The sequence below is a fragment of the Arachis stenosperma genome, chromosome 4 (assembly GCF_014773155.1).
Source record: "Arachis stenosperma cultivar V10309 chromosome 4, arast.V10309.gnm1.PFL2, whole genome shotgun sequence".
Classification (NCBI taxonomy): domain Eukaryota; kingdom Viridiplantae; phylum Streptophyta; class Magnoliopsida; order Fabales; family Fabaceae; genus Arachis; species Arachis stenosperma.
Window position 1 is genome coordinate 98,201,466 of NC_080380.1, and position 15,861 is coordinate 98,217,326.

Sequence of the window (15,861 nt, forward strand, 5' to 3'; positions counted from 1 at the left end):
TTCTCTTTCATATGAGCAGGAACAAAGACAAAGGCATTCTTGTTGAAGTTGACCCTGAACCTGAAAGGACCTTGAAGCGAAAGCTAAGAGAAGCTAAAGCACAATTTTCTATAGAGGACCTGACAGAAACCTTCAAAGAAGAAGAACCCATGGCAGCCGAAAACAACAACAATGCCAACAATGCAAGGAAGGTGCTGGGTGACTTTACTGCACCTACTCCCGACTTCTATGGGAGAAGCATCTCTATCCCTGCCATTGGAGCAAACAACTTTGAGCTTAAGCCTCAATTAGTTTCTCTAATGCAACAGAATTGCAAGTTTCATGGACTTCCATTGGAAGATCCTCATCAGTTCTTAGCTGAATTCTTGCAAATCTGTGACACTGTCAAGACTAATGGGGTTGACCCTGAGGTCTACAGACTAATGCTATTCCCTTTTGCTGTAAGAGACATAGCTAGGACATGGTTGGACTCACAACCTAAAGAAAGCCTGAACTCTTGGGAAAAGCTAGTCAATGCCTTCTTGGCAAAGTTCTTTCCACCTCAAAAATTGAGTAAGCTTAGAGTGGAAGTCCAAACCTTCAGACAGAAGGAAGGAGAATCCCTCTATGAAGCTTGGGAAAGATACAAACAATTGATCAGAAAGTGTCCCTCTGATATGCTTTCTGAATGGAGCATCATAGGTATTTTCTATGATGATCTCTCTGAACTGTCCAAGATGTCTTTGGATAGCTCTGCTGGAGGATCTCTTCATCTGAAGAAGACGCCTACAGAAGCTCAAGAGCTAATTGAAATGGTTGCAAATAACCAATTCATGTACACTTCTGAAAGGAATCCAGTGAACAATGGGACAAATCAGAAGAAAGGAGTTCTTGAGATTGATACTCTGAATGCCATATTGGCTCAGAACAAGATATTGACTCAGCAAGTTAATTTGATTTCTCAAAGTCTGTCTGGAATGCAAAATGTACCAGTCAGTACTAAGGATGCTTCATCTGAAGAAGAAACTTATGATCCTGAGAACCCTTCAATGGAAGAGGTGAATTACATGGGAGAACCCTATGGAAACACCTATAATTCTTCATGGAGAAATCACCCAAATTTCTCATGGAAGGATCAACAGCGACCTCAACAAGGTTTCAACAACAATAATGGTGGAAGAAACAGGTTTAGCAATGGCAAGCCTTTTCCATCATCTTCTCAGCAACAGACAGAGAATTCTAAGCAGAACCCCTCTGACTTAGCAACCATGGTCTCTGATCTAATCAAAACCACTCAAAGTTTCATGACTGAAACAAGGTCCTCCATTAGAAACTTGGAGGCACAAGTGGGACAGCTGAGCAAGAAAATTACTGAACTCCCTCCTAGTACTCTTCCAAGCAATACAGAAGAAAATCCAAAAGGAGAGTGCAAGGCCATCAACATGGCCGAATTTGGAGAGGAAGGAGAGGCAGTGAACGCCACTGAGGAAGACCTCAATGGGCGTGCACTGACCTCCAATGAGTTCCCTAATGAGGAACCATGGGAATCTGAGGCTCAAAATGAGACCATAGAGATTCCAATGAATTTACTTCTGCCATTCATGAGCTCTGATGAGTATTCCTCCTTTGAAGAGGATGAGTATGTCACTGAAGAGCAAGTTGCTAAATACCTTGGAGCAATCATGAAGCTAAATGACAAGTTATTTGGTAATGAGACTTGGGAGAATGAACCTCCTTTGCTCACCAAAGAACTGGATGACTTGTCTAGGCAGAAATTACCTCAAAAGAGACAAGATCCTGGGAAGTTTTCAATACCTTGTACCATAGGCACCATGACCTTCAAGAAGGCTCTGTGTGACTTAGGGTCAAGTGTAAACCTCATGCCTCTCTCTGTAATGGAGAAGCTAGGGATCTTTGAGGTACAAGCTACAAGAATCTCAATAGAGATGGAAGACAACTCAAGGAAACAAGCTCATGGACTTGTAGAAGATGTTTTGGTGAAAGTTGAAGACCATTACATCCCTACTGATTTCATAGTCCTAGAGACTGGGAAATGCATGGATGAATCCATCATCCTTGGCAGACCCTTCCTTGCCACAGCAAAGGCTGTGATTGATGTTGATAGAGGTGAACTGATCATTCAAGTGAATGAAGAATCCTTTGTGTTTAAGGCTCAAGGATATCCCTCTGTCATCATGGAGAGGAAGCATGAAGAGCTTCTCTCAAAACAGAGCCAAACAGAGCCCCCACAATCAAACTCTAAGTTTGGTGTTGGGAGGCCCCAACCAAACTCTAAGTTTGGTGTTGAACTCCCACATTCAAACTCTAAGTTTGGTGTTGGGAGGTTCCAACATTGCTCTGAGCATTTGTGAGGCTCCATGAGAGCCCTCTGTCAAGCTACTGACATTAAAGAAGCGCTTGTTGGGAGGTAACCCAATGTTATATTTTATCCATTTTCCTTTGTTATTTTATGTTTTCTGTAGGTTGATGATCATGAGAAGTCACAAAATCAATTGAAAAAGCAAAAACAGAATGAAAAACAGGAAGAAAAACAGCACACCCTGGAGGAAGGCCTTGCTGGCGTTTAAACGCCAGTAAGAGTAGCAGTTTGGCACCATTCTGGGCGTTTAACGCCAGAAAGGGGCACCAGACTGGCGTTAAACGCCAGGAAAGGGCAAGAACCTGGCGTTAAACGCCAGAAATGGGCACTAGCCCGGCGTTTAACGCCAAAATTGGCTCAAAACGCATTTTTGCATGCCATTTGGTGCAGGGATGACTTTTCCTTGACACCTCAGGATCCGTGGACCCCACAGGATCCCCACCAACCCCACCACCCTCTTTCTTCTTCACCCATTCACCAATCACCTCAATACCTCTTCCCCAAAAACCCTTCACCTATCAAATTCCATCTTTCTCTTCACCACTCACATCCATCCTTCATAAAACCCCACCTACCTCACCATTCAAAAATTCAAACCACTTTCCCTCCCAAACCCACCCATAATGGCCGAACCCTAACCCTCCCCTCACCCCTATATAAACCCATCTTCACTCCTTCATTTTCACACACCCTAAACACTACTTCTTCCCCCTTTGGCCGAACCACATAGCCTCCTCCATCTACTCCATTTTCTTCTTCTTCTACTCTATTCTTTCCTCTTTTGCTCGAGGACGAGCAAACCTTTTAAGTTTGGTGTGGTAAAAGCGTTGCTTTTCGTTTTTCCATAACCATTTATGGCATCCAAGGCCGGAGAAACCTCTAGAAAGAGGAAAGGGAAGGCAAAAGCTTCCACCTCCGAGTCATGGGAGATGGAGAGATTCATCTCAAGGGTGCATCAAGACCACTTCTATGAAGTAGTGGCCTTGAAGAAGGTGATCCCCGAGGTCCCTTTCAAACTCAAAAAGAGTGAATATCCGGAGATCCGACATGAGATTCGAAAAAGAGGTTGGGAAGTTCTCACCAACCCCATTCAACAAGTCGGAATCTTAATGGTTCAAGAGTTCTATGCCAATGCATGGATCACCAAGAGCCATGATCAAAGTGTGAACCCGAACCCAAAGAATTGGCTTACAATGGTTCGGGGGAAATACTTAGATTTTAGTCCGGAAAATGTGAGGTTGGCATTCAACTTGCCCATGATGCAAGGAGATGAACATCCTTACACAAGAAGGGTCAACTTTGATCAAAGGTTGGACCAAGTCCTCACTGACATTTGTGAAGAGGGCGCCCAATGGAAGAGAGATTCAAGAGGGAAGCCGGTTCAATTAAAAAGGCATGACCTCAAGCCCGTGGTTAGAGGATGGTTGGAGTTTATCCAACGCTCAATCATTCCCACTAGCAACCGGTCTGAAGTTACTCTAGACCGGGCCATCATGATCCATAGCATCATGATTGGAGAAGAAGTAGAAGTTCATGAGGTTATAGTCCAAGAACTCTATAAGGTGGCGGACAAGTCCTCTACCTTGGCAAGGTTAGCCTTTCCTCATCTCATTTGTCACTTCTGTTATTCAGTTGGAGTTGACATAGAGGGAAACATCCTCATTGATGAGGACAAGCCCATCACTAAGAAAAGGATGGAGCAAACAAGAGACCCCTCTCATCATGAGATCCCTGAGATGCCTCAAAGGATGCACTTTCCTCCACAAGACTATTGGGAGCAAATCAACACCTCCCTAGGAGAATTGAGTTCCAACATGGGACAACTAAGGGTGGAGCACCAAGAACATTCTATCCTCCTCCATGAAATTAGAGAAGATCAAAGAATCATGAGAGAGGAGCAACAAAGGCAAGGAAGAGACTTTGAGGAGCTCAAGCACTCCATAAGACCTTCAAAAGGAAGAACAAGCCGCCATCACTAAGGTGGACCCGTTCTTTAATCTCCTTGTTCTTTATTTTTCTGTTTTTCGAAAATTTATGCTTATGTTTGTCCATGTTTGTGTCTTATGATCATTAATGTCTTAGTGTCTATGCCTTAAAGTTATGAATGTCCTATGAATCCATCACCTTTCTTAAATGAAAACTATTTTTATTACAAAAGAACAAGAAGTACAGGATTTCGAATTCATCTTTAAAACTAGCTTAATTAGTTTGATGTGGTGACAATACTTTTTGTTTTTTGAATGTATGCTTGAACAGTGCATATGTCTTTTGAATTTGTTGTTCATGAATGTTAAAATTGTTGGCTCTTGAAAGAATGATGAAAAAGGAGACATGTTACTGAGGATCTGAAAAATCATAAAAATGATTCTTGAAGCAAGAAAAAGCAATGAATACAAAAAAAAGAGGAAGCGAAAAAAAAACGAAAAAAAAAGAAAGAAAGAAAAAGAAAGAAATAAAGTTGTGATCCAAGGCAAAAAGAGTGTGCTTAAGAACCCTGGACACCTCTAATTGGGGACTCTAGCAAAGCTGAGTCACAATCTGAAAAGGTTCACCCAATTATGTGTCTGTGGCATGTATGTATCCGGTGGTAATACTGGAAGACAGAGTGCTTTGGGCCACGGCCAAGACTCAATAAGTAGCTGTGTTCAAGAATCATCATACTTAACTAGGAGAATCAATAACACTATCTGGATTCTGAGTTCCTAAAGAAGCCAATCATTCTGAATTTCAAAGGATAAAGTGAGATGCCAAAACTGTTCGGAGGCAAAAAGCTACTAGTCCCGCTCATCTAATTTGGAGCTAAGTTTCATTGATAATTTGGGATCTATAGTATATTCTCTTCTTTTTATCTTATTTGATTTTCAGTTGCTTGAGGACAAGAAACAATTTAAGTTTGGTGTTATGATGAGCGGATAATTTGTACGCTTTTTGGCATTGTTTTTAGTATGTTTTCAGTAGAATTTAGTTAGTTTTTAGTATATTTTTATTAGTTTTTAATTAAAATTCACTTTTCTGGACTTTACTATGAGTTTGTGTGTTTTTCTGTGATTTCAGATATTTTTTGGCTGAAATTGAGGGACCTGAGCAAAAATCTGATTCAGAGACTGAAAAGGACTGCAGATGCTGTTGGATTCTGACCTCCCTGCACTCGAAGTGGATTTTCTGGAGCTACAGAAGCCTAATTGGCGCGCTTTTAACGGCGTTGGAAAGTAGACATTCTGGGCTTTCCAGAAATATATGATAGTCCATACTTTGCTCAAGATTTGATGGCCCAAATCGGTGTTCAAAGTCACCTTCAGATTTCCCAGCGTTAAACGCCGGAACTGGCACCAAAGTGGGAGTTAAACGCCCAAACTGGCACAAAAGCTGGCGTTTAACTCCAAGAAGAGTCTCTACACGAAAATGCTTCATTGCTCAGCCCAAGCACACACCAAGTGGTCCCGGAAGTGGATTTTTATGTCATTTACTCATCTTTGTAAATCTTAAGCTACTAGTTCCCTATAAGTAGGACCTTTTACTATTGTATTTGAAGTCTTGGAATCTTGGTAGCTATCTTAGACCATGGGGCTGGCCTCACGGCCATGCCTAGACCTTGTTTTTATGTATTTTCAACGGTGGAGTTTCTACACACCATAGATTAAGGTGTGGAGCTCTGCTGTACCTCGAGTATTAATGCAATTACTATCGTTCTTCTATTCAATTCCGCTTGTTCTTATTCCAAGATATCACTTGTTCTTCAACTTGATGAATGTGATGATCCGTGACACTCATCGTCATTCTCACCTATGAACGTGTGACTGACAACCACCTCCGTTCTACCTTAGATTGGGTGAATATCTCTTGGATTCCTGATACACGATGCATGGTTGATCGCCTGACAATCGAGCGCTCGCCTGACAAACGAGCCAGCCATTCCGTGAGATCAGAGTCTTCGTGGTATAGGCAAGAACTGATGGCGGCATTCAAAAGAATCCGGAAGGTCTAACCTTGTCTGTGGTATTCTGAGTAGGATTCAATGATTGAATGACTGTGACGTGCTTCAAACTCCTGAGGGCGGGGCGTTAGTGACAGACGCAAAAGAATCACTGGATTCTATTCCGGCCTGATTGAGAACCGACAGATGGATAGCCGTGCCGTGACAGGGTGCGTTGAACATTTCCACTGAGAGGATGGGAGGTAGCCACTGACAACGGTGAAACCCTTGCATAAGCTTGCCATGGAAAGGAGTAAGAAGGATTGGATGAAGACAGTAGGAAAGCAGAGAGACGGAAGGGACAAAGCATCTCCATTCGCTTATCTGAAGCTCTCACCAATGATATACATAAGTATCTCTATCTTTATCTTTATGTTTCATTCATCATCTATACCCATTTGAGTCTGCCTGACTAAGATTTACAAGGTGACCATAGCTTGCTTCATACCAACAATCTCCGTGGGATCGACCCTTACTCGCGTAAGGTTTATTACTTGGACGACCCAGTGCACTTGGTGGTTAGTTGTGTGGAGTTGTGATAAAGAGTTGAGATTGCAATGAGCGTACCATGTTGATGGCGCCATTGATGATCACAATTTCGTGCACCAGTCTCCTTTGTGGTTGCACAACTGGTTTAGCATCATCTTCAAGGAGGATCTTGTGCATACACTTGGTTGGACTAATCCCTTTCAAGTCACTGATGGTCCACTCAAGAGCTGTTTTATGACCCTTGAGCACTGAAATAAGCGCCTCTTCCTCTTCAGGCTTCAGAAAAGAGCTTATAATTACCGAATATGAGTCATTCTCACCCAAGAACAGATATTTCAGAGAAGGGGGTAAGGATTTGAGCTCAAGCTTGGGGGCTTCCTCCTCTGCTTTAGGCGTGTGAACCATAGCCTTCTGGGGTGGTGAATTATCAATTTCCATTAATTCATACTCAATGATAGGATCTAGAATGTCATCAAGCACCTCAGCTTTCAGTACCTCTTGAACAAGTGGTTTAATAACATCTACTTTCATACACCCTTCAGAGTCATTAGGGTGCTTGAGAGCTTCAAAAACATGAAGGACCACCTATTCTTCATTGACCCTCAGGGTCAATTCACTGTTTTGCACATCAATCAGAGCTCTACCTGTAGCTAAAAAGGGTCTACCAAGTATAATAGAGGACTTTACCTCCTCTTCCATGTCTAATATGACAAAATCAACAGGAAAGATGAATGGCCCTACTTTAACAAGTAAATCTTCAACAACACCCACGGGTAATTTAATAGAAAGATCAGCAAGTTAAAGAGAAATACGAGTGGGTTTTACCTCCTCAATTTGAAGCTTTTTCATCATTGAAAGTGGCATGAGATTGATGTTGGCTCCAAGGTCACATAAAGCTCTCTGAATTGTGACATCTCCAATAGTGCAAGGAATGACAAAACTCCCTGGATCTGGCATCTTCTCAGGAAGGTTGTGTTGAATAATGGCACTGCATTCCTTGGTTAACACCACTGTTTCTTGTTCCTTCCAGTTCTTCTTGTAGGTCAACAATTCTTTCATAAATTTAGCATAGAGAGGCATTTGCTCCAGAGCCTCTGCAAAGGGAATGTTGATCTGTAGCTTCTTGAAGGCATCTAGAAATTTAGAGAACTGCTTTTCTTTTGAAGCCTTTTGAAGTCTCTGAGGATATGGTATTTTTGGCTTGTATTCAGGAGCCTTTGGCAATGTAGGATACGTGTCTAGAGAGTCAGGGAATGGGCTGTCTGTATGCTTTGGAGGTGCGTGCTCTACTTCTTCCTTTTTCTCCTCTGGAGCTTTCTTTTTAACTAGCTCTTCATTGGCCATTGTCTCGGAGCCAGCTGTTTTACCACTTCTCAATTGAATAACCTTGCAGTCTTCTCTTGGGTTCACCACTGTATCACTTGGAAATGTACTTGCAGACTTCTCAGGTATTTGCTTACTCAGCTGGCCCATTTACACTTCCAAGTTTCTAATGGAGGCTCTGGTTTCCTGCATAAAACTCATCATCATCTCCCAATTAGAATCTTCCTTGGATTTAAAGTTAGCCTGCTGAGGTTGAGATTGGCGGTTATTGTAACTATTCTGTTGGAAACCGCCCTGAAAGTTATTGTTGAAATTTTGAGGTCTCTGGGATTGGTCCCTCCACCCAAAATTTTGGTGATTTCTCCATCCTTGATTGTATGTCTGAGAATAGGGGTCATTATTGGGATTTCTAGAACCGCTCCCCATGTAATTAACCTGTTCAGAAGAGGATTGAGCATTGGTGCACGAAATTGTGATCACTACGACTTCGCACAACTAACCAGCAAGTGCACTGGGTCGTCCAAGTAATAAACCTTACGCGAGTAAGGGTCGATCCCACGGAGATTGTTGGTATGAAGCAAGCTATGGTCACCTTGTAAATCTCAGTCAGGCAGACTCAAATGGGTATGGGTGATATACGAATAAAACATAAAGATAAAGATAGAGATACTTATGTAATTCATTGGTGAAAGCTTCAGATAAGCGAATGGAGATGCTTGGTCCCTTCCGTCTCTCTGCTTTCCTGCTGTCTTCATCCAATCCTTCTTACTCCTTTCCATGGCAAGCTTATGCAAGGGTTTCACCGTTGTCAATGGCTACCTCCCATCCTCTCAGTGGAAATGTTCAACGCACCCTGTCACGGCATGGCTATCCATCTGTCGATTCTCGATCAGGCCAGAATAGAATCCAGTGATTCTTTTGCGTCTGTCACTAATGCCCCGCCCTCAGGAGTTTGAAGCACGTCACAGTCATTCAATCATTGAATCCTACTCAGAATACCACAGACAAGGTTAGACCTTCCGGATTCTTTTGAATGCCGCCATCAGTTCTTGCCTATACCACGAAGACTCTGATCTCACGGAATGGCTGGCTCGTTTGTCAGGCGAGCGCTCGATTGTCAGGCGATCAACCATGCATCGTGTATCAAGAATCCAAGAGATATTCACCCAATCTAAGGTAGAACGGAGGTGGTTGTCAGTCACACGTTCATAGGTGAGAATGATGATGAGTGTCACGGATCATCACATTCATCAAGTTGAAGAACAAGTGATATCTTGGAATAAGAACAAGCGGAATTGAATAGAAGAACGATAGTAATTGCATTAATACTCGAGGTACAGCAGAGCTCCACACCTTAATCTATGGTGTGTAGAAACTCCACCGTTGAAAATACATAAGAACAAGGTCTAGGCATGGCCGTGAGGCCAGCCTCCCAATGATCTAAGAACTAGATGTCCAAAGATGATCTAGAGATCTAAAGTGATCAAAAGATGAAAATACAATAGTAAAATGTCCTATTTATAGGGAACTAGTAGCTTAAGAATTACAAAGATGAGTAAATGAGATAAAAATCCACTTCCGGGCCCACTTGGTGTGTGCTTGGGCTGAGCATTGAAGAATTTTCGTGTAGAGACTCTTCTTGGAGTTAAACGCCAGCTTTTATGCCAGTTTGGGCGTTTAACTCCCACTTTGGTGCCAGTTCCGGCGTTTAACGCTGGAAATTCTGAAGGTGACTTTGAACGCCGGTTTGGGCCATCAAATCTTGGGCAAAGTATAGACTATTATATATTGCTGGAAAGCCCAGGATGTCTACTTTCCAACGCCGTTGAGAGCGCGCCAATTGGGCTTCTGTAGCTCCAGAAAATCCACTTCGAGTGCAGGGAGGTCAGAATCCAACAGCATCTGTAGTCCTTTTCAGTCTCTGAATCAGATTTTTGCTCAGGTCCCTCAATTTCAGCCAGAAAATACCTGAAATCATAGAAAAACACACAAACTCATAGTAAAGTCCAGAAAAGTGAATTTTAACTAAAAACTAATAAAAATATACTAAAAACTAACTAAATCATACTAAAAACATACTAAAAACAGTGCCAAAAAGCGTACAAATTATCCGCTTATCACAACACCAAACTTAAATTGTTGCTTGTCCCCAAGCAACTGAAAATCAAATAAGATAAAAAGAAGAGAATATGCAATGAACTCCAAAAACATCTATGAAGATCAGTATTAATTAGATGAGCGGGGCTTTTAGCTTTTTGCCTCTGAATAGTTTTGGCATCTCACTCTATCCTTTGAAATTCAGAATGATTAGCTTCTTTAGGAATTTAGAATCCAGATAGTGTTATTGATTCTCCTAGTTAAGTATGATGATTCTTGAACACAGCTACTTTATGAGTCTTGGCCGTGGCCCAAAGCACTCTGTCTTCCAGTATTACCACCGGATACATACATGCCACAGATACATAATTGGGTGAACCTTTTCAGATTGTGACTCAGCTTTGCTAGAGTCCCCAATTAGAGGTGTCCAGGGTTCTTAAGCACACTCTTTTTGCCTTGGATCACAATTTTATTTCTTTCTTTTTTTTTCTTTTTCTCTTTCTCTCTCTCTTTTTTTTTCGTTTTTCTCCTTCTTTTTTTCGTTTTTCTCCCCTTTTTTTGTATTCACTGCTTTTTCTTGCTTCAAGAATCATTTTTATGATTTTTCAGATCCTCAGTAACATGTCTCCTTTTTCATCATTCTTTCAAGAGCCAACATTCATGAACCACAAATTCAAAAGACATATGCACTGTTTAAGCATACATTCAGAAAACAAAAGTGTTGCCACCACATCAAAATAATTAATCTGTTATAAAATTCAAAATTCATGCAATTCTTCTCTTTTTCAATTAAGAACATTTTTTTTTTCAAGAAAGGTGATGGATTCATAGGACATTCATAACTTTAAGGCATAGACACTAATGATCATAAGACACAAACATGGATAAACATAAGCATGAAAATTCGAAAAACAAAAAAATAAAGAACAAGGAGATTAAAGAACGGGTCCACCTTAGTGATGGCGGCTTGTTCTTCCTCTTGAAGATCTTATGGAGTGCTTGAGCTCCTCAATGTCTCTTCCTTGTCTTTGTTGCTCCTCTCTCATGATTCTTTGATCTTCTCTAATTTCATGGAGGAGGATGGAATGTTCTTGGTGCTCCACCCTTAGTTGTCCCATGTTGGAACTCAATTCTCCTAGGGAGGTGTTAATTTGCTCCCAATAGTTTTGTGGAGGAAAGTGCATCCCTTGAGGCATCTCAGGGATCTCATGATGAGAGGGGTCTCTTGTTTGCTCCATCCTTCTCCTAGTGATGGGCTTGGCCTCATCAATGAGGATATCTCCTTCTATGTCAACTCCTACTGTATAACAGAGGTGACAAATGAGATGAGGAAAGGCTAACCTTGCCAAGGTAGAGGACTTGTCCGCCACCTTATAAAGTTCTTGGGCTATAACCTCATGAACTTCCACTTCTTCTCCAATCATGATGCTATGAATCATGATGGCCCGGTCTAGAGTAACTTCGGACCGGTTGCTTGAGGTCATGCCTTCTTAGTTGAACCGGCTTCCCTCTTGAATCTCTCTTCCATTGGGCGCCCTCTTCACAAATGTCAGTGAGGACTTGGTCCAACCTTTGATCAAAGTTGACCCTTCTTGTGTAAGGATGTTCATCTCCTTGCATCATAGGCAAGTTGAATGCCAACCTTACATTTTCCGGACTAAAATCCAAGTATTTCCCCCGAACCATAGTAAGCCAATTCTTTGGATCCGAGTTCACACTTTGATCATGGTTCTTGGTGATCCATGCATTGGCATAGAACTCTTGAACCATTAAGATTCCAACTTGTTGAATGGGGTTGGTAAGAACTTCCCAACCTCTTCTTCGAATCTCATGTCGGATCTCCGGATATTCACTCTTTTTGAGTGAAAAAGGGACCTCGGGGATCACCTTCTTCAAGGCCACAACTTCATAGAAGTGGTCTTGATGCACCCTTGAGATGAATCTCTCCATCTCCCATGACTCGGAGGTGGAAGCTTTTGCCTTCCCTTTCCTCTTTCTAGAGGTTTCTCCGGCATTGGATGCCATAAATGGTTATGGAAAAACAAAAAGCAATGCTTTTACCACACCAAACTTAAAAGGTTTGCTCGTCCTCGAGCAAAAGAAGAAAGAAGAGAGTAGAAGAAGAAGAAATGAGGAAGAAGGGAATGGCTTTGTGTTCGGCCAAAGAGGGGGAGAAGTGGTGTTTAGGTTGTGTGAAAATGAAGGAGTGAAGAAGGGTTTATATAGGAGAGGGGGGCTCATGGTTCGGTCATGTATGGGTGGGTTTGGGAGGGAAAGTGGTTTGAATTTGAAGGGTGAGGTAGGTGGGGTTTTATGAAGGATGGATGTGAGTGGTGAAGAGAAGATGGGATTTGATAGGTGAAGGGTTTTTGGGGAAGAGGTATTGAGGTGATTGGTGAATGGGTGAAGAAGAAAGAGGGTAGTGGGGTTGGTGGGGATCCTGTGGGGTCCACAGATCCTGAGGTGTCAAGGAAAAGTCATCCCTGCACCAAATGGCATGCAAAAACACGTTTTGAGCCAATTCTGGCGTTAAACGCCGGGCTGGTGCCCATTTCTGGCGTTTAACGCCAGGTTCTTGCCCTTTCCTGGCGTTTAACGCCAGTCTGGTGCCCCTTTCTGGCGTTAAACGCCTAGAATGGTGCCAGACTGGGCGTTAAACGCCCAACTGCTACTCTTACTGGCGTTTAAACGCCAGCAAGGCCTTCCTCCAGGGTGTGCTGTTTTTCTTCCTGTTTTTCATTCTATTTTTGCTTTTTCAATTGATTTTGTGACTTCTCATGATCATCAACCTACAGAAAACATAAAATTACAAAGGAAAATAGATAAAATAGAACATTGGGTTGCCTCCCAACAAGCGCTTCTTTAATGTCAGTAGCTTGACAGAGGGCTCTCATGGAGCCTCACAAATGATCAGAGCAATGTTGGAACCTCCCAACACCAAACTTAGAGTTTGAATGTGGGGGTTCAACACCAAACTTAGAGTTTGGTTGTGGCCTCCCAACACCAAACTTAGAGTTTGACTGTGGGGGCTCTGTTTGACTCTGTTTTGAGAGAAGCTCTTCATGCTTCCTCTCCATGGTGACAGAGGGATATCCTTGAGCCTTAAACACAAAGGATTCTTCATTTACTTGAATGATCAGTTCACCTCCATCAACATCAATCACAGCCTTTGCTGTGGCTAGGAATGGTCTGCCAAGGATGATAGATTCATCCATGCACTTCCCAGTCTCTAGGACTATGAAATCAACAGGGATGTAATGGTCTTCAATTTTTACCAAAACATCCTCTACAAGTCCATAGGCTTGTTTCTTTGAATTGTCTGCCATCTCTAGTGAGATTCTTGCAGCTTGCACCTCAAAGATCCCTAGCTTCTCCACTACAGAGAGAGGCATGAGGTTTACACTTGACCCTAAGTCACACAGAGCCTTCTTGAAGGTCATGGTGCCTATGGTACAAGGTATAGAGAACTTCCCAGGGTCCTGCCTCTTTTGAGGTAATTTCTGCCTAGACAAGTCATCCAATTCTTTGGTGAGCAAAGGGGGTTTATCCTCCCAAGTCTCATTTCCAAATAACTTGTCATTTAGCTTCATGATTGCTCCAAGGTATTTAGCAACTTGCTCTTCAGTGACATACTCATCCTCTTCAGAGGAGGAATACTCATCAGAGCTCATGAATGGCAGAAGTAAGTCCAGTGGAATCTCTATGGTCTCATTTTGAGCCTCAGATTCCCATGGTTCCTCATTGGGGAACTCATTGAAGGTCAGTGCACGCCCATTGAGGTCTTCCTCAGTGGCGTTCACTTCCTCTCCTTCCTCTCCAAATTCGGCCATGTTGATGGCCTTGCACTCTCCTTTTTGATTTTCTTCTGTGTTGCTTGGGAGAGTACTAGGAGGGAGTTCAGTAACTTTCTTGCTCAGCTGTCCCACTTGTGCCTCCAAATTCCTAATGGAGGACCTTGTTTCAGTCATGAAACTTTGAGTGGTTTTGATTAGATCAGAGACCATGGTTGCCAAGTCAGAGTGGCTCTGCTTAGAATTCTCTGTTTGTTGCTGAGAAGATGATGGAAAAGGCTTGCCATTGCTAAACCTGTTTCTTCCACCATTATTGTTGTTGAAACCTTGTTGAGGTCTCTGTTGATCCTTCCATGAGAAATTTAGATGATTTTTCCATGAAGAATTATAGGTGTTTCCATAGGGTTCTCCTAGGTAATTCACCTCTTCCATTGAAGGGTTCTCAGGATCATAGGCTTCTTCTTCAGATGAAGCATCCTTAGTACTGCTTGGTGCATTTTGTATTCCAGACAGACTTTGAGAAATCAAATTGACTTGTTGAGTCAATATTTTATTCTGAGCCAATATGGCATTCAGAATATCAATCTCAAGAACTCCTTTCTTCTGATTAGTCCCATTGTTCACAGGATTCCTTTCAGAAGTGTACATGAATTGGTTATTTGCAACCATTTCAATTAGCTCTTGAGCTTCTGCAGGCGTCTTCTTCAGATGAAGAGATCCTCCAGCAGAGCTATCCAAAGACATCTTGGATAGTTCAGAGAGACCATCATAGAAAATACCTATGATGCTCCATTCAGAAAGCATGTCAGAAGGACATTTTCTGATCAATTGTTTGTATCTTTCCCAAGCTTCATAGAGGGATTCTCCATCCTTCTGTCTGAAGGTTTGGACTTCCACTCTAAGCTTACTCAATTTTTGAGGTGGAAAGAACTTTGCCAAGAAGGCATTGACTAGCTTTTCCCAAGAGTTCAGGCTTTCTTTAGGTTGTGAGTCCAACCATGTCCTAGCTCTGTCTCTTACAGCAAAAGGGAATAGCATTAGTCTGTAGACCTAAGGGTCAACCCTATTAGTCTTGACAGTGTCACAGATTTGCAAGAATTCAGCTAAAAACTAATGAGGATCTTCCAATGGAAGTCCATGGAACTTGCAATTCTGTTGCATTAGAGAAACTAATTGAGGCTTAAGCTCAAAGCTGTTTGCTCCAATGGCAGGGATAGAGATGCTTCTCCCATAGAAGTCGGGAGTAGGTGCAGTAAAGTCACCAAGCACCTTCCTTGCATTGTTGGCATTGTTGTTGTTTTCGGCTGCCATGGGTTCTTCCTCTTTGAAGAGTTCTGTTAGGTCCTCTACAGAGAGTTGTGCCTTAGCTTCTCTTAGATTTTGCTTCAAGGTCCTTTCAGGTTCAGGATCAGCCTCAACAATAATGCCTTTGTCTTTGTTCCTGCTCATATGAAAGAGAAGAGAACAAGAAAATGTGGAATCCTCTATGTCACAGTATAGAGATTCCTTGAGGTGTCAGAGAAGAAGAAAATTAGAAGGAAGAGGTAGAAGAATTCGAACTTAATCAGATAGAGTTCGAATTGTGCATTGAGAAGGAGTGGTACTCCATAAATAGAAGGATGTGAGAAGAGAGGAAGAAATTTTCGAAAATTAAGTGAAAGATTTTGAAAACATTTTGAAAAACTTTAATTGATTTTCGAAAACCAAGAGTGGGAAAGAAATTAAGTAATTTTTGAAAAAGATTTTGAAATTAGAATTTAAAAAGATATGATTGAAAACTATTTTTGAAAAAGATGTGATTAAAAAGATATGATTGAAAAGTTATGTTT

At 41.9% G+C, this 15,861-nt stretch overlaps 2 non-coding genes across 2 annotated transcripts; one reads left to right on the top strand and one right to left on the bottom strand.

The window, feature by feature from the left end:
- Positions 1-554: 554 nt before the first annotated feature.
- LOC130978098 (small nucleolar RNA R71) lies at positions 555-662 on the bottom strand. The gene has a single exon (XR_009085761.1). It is a non-coding gene; the product is annotated as a small nucleolar RNA R71 (small nucleolar RNA).
- Positions 663-14,830: 14,168 nt separating this feature from the next.
- LOC130978771 (small nucleolar RNA R71) lies at positions 14,831-14,938 on the top strand. Its single transcript, XR_009086387.1, has one exon. It is a non-coding gene; the product is annotated as a small nucleolar RNA R71 (small nucleolar RNA).
- Positions 14,939-15,861: the final 923 nt, after the last annotated feature.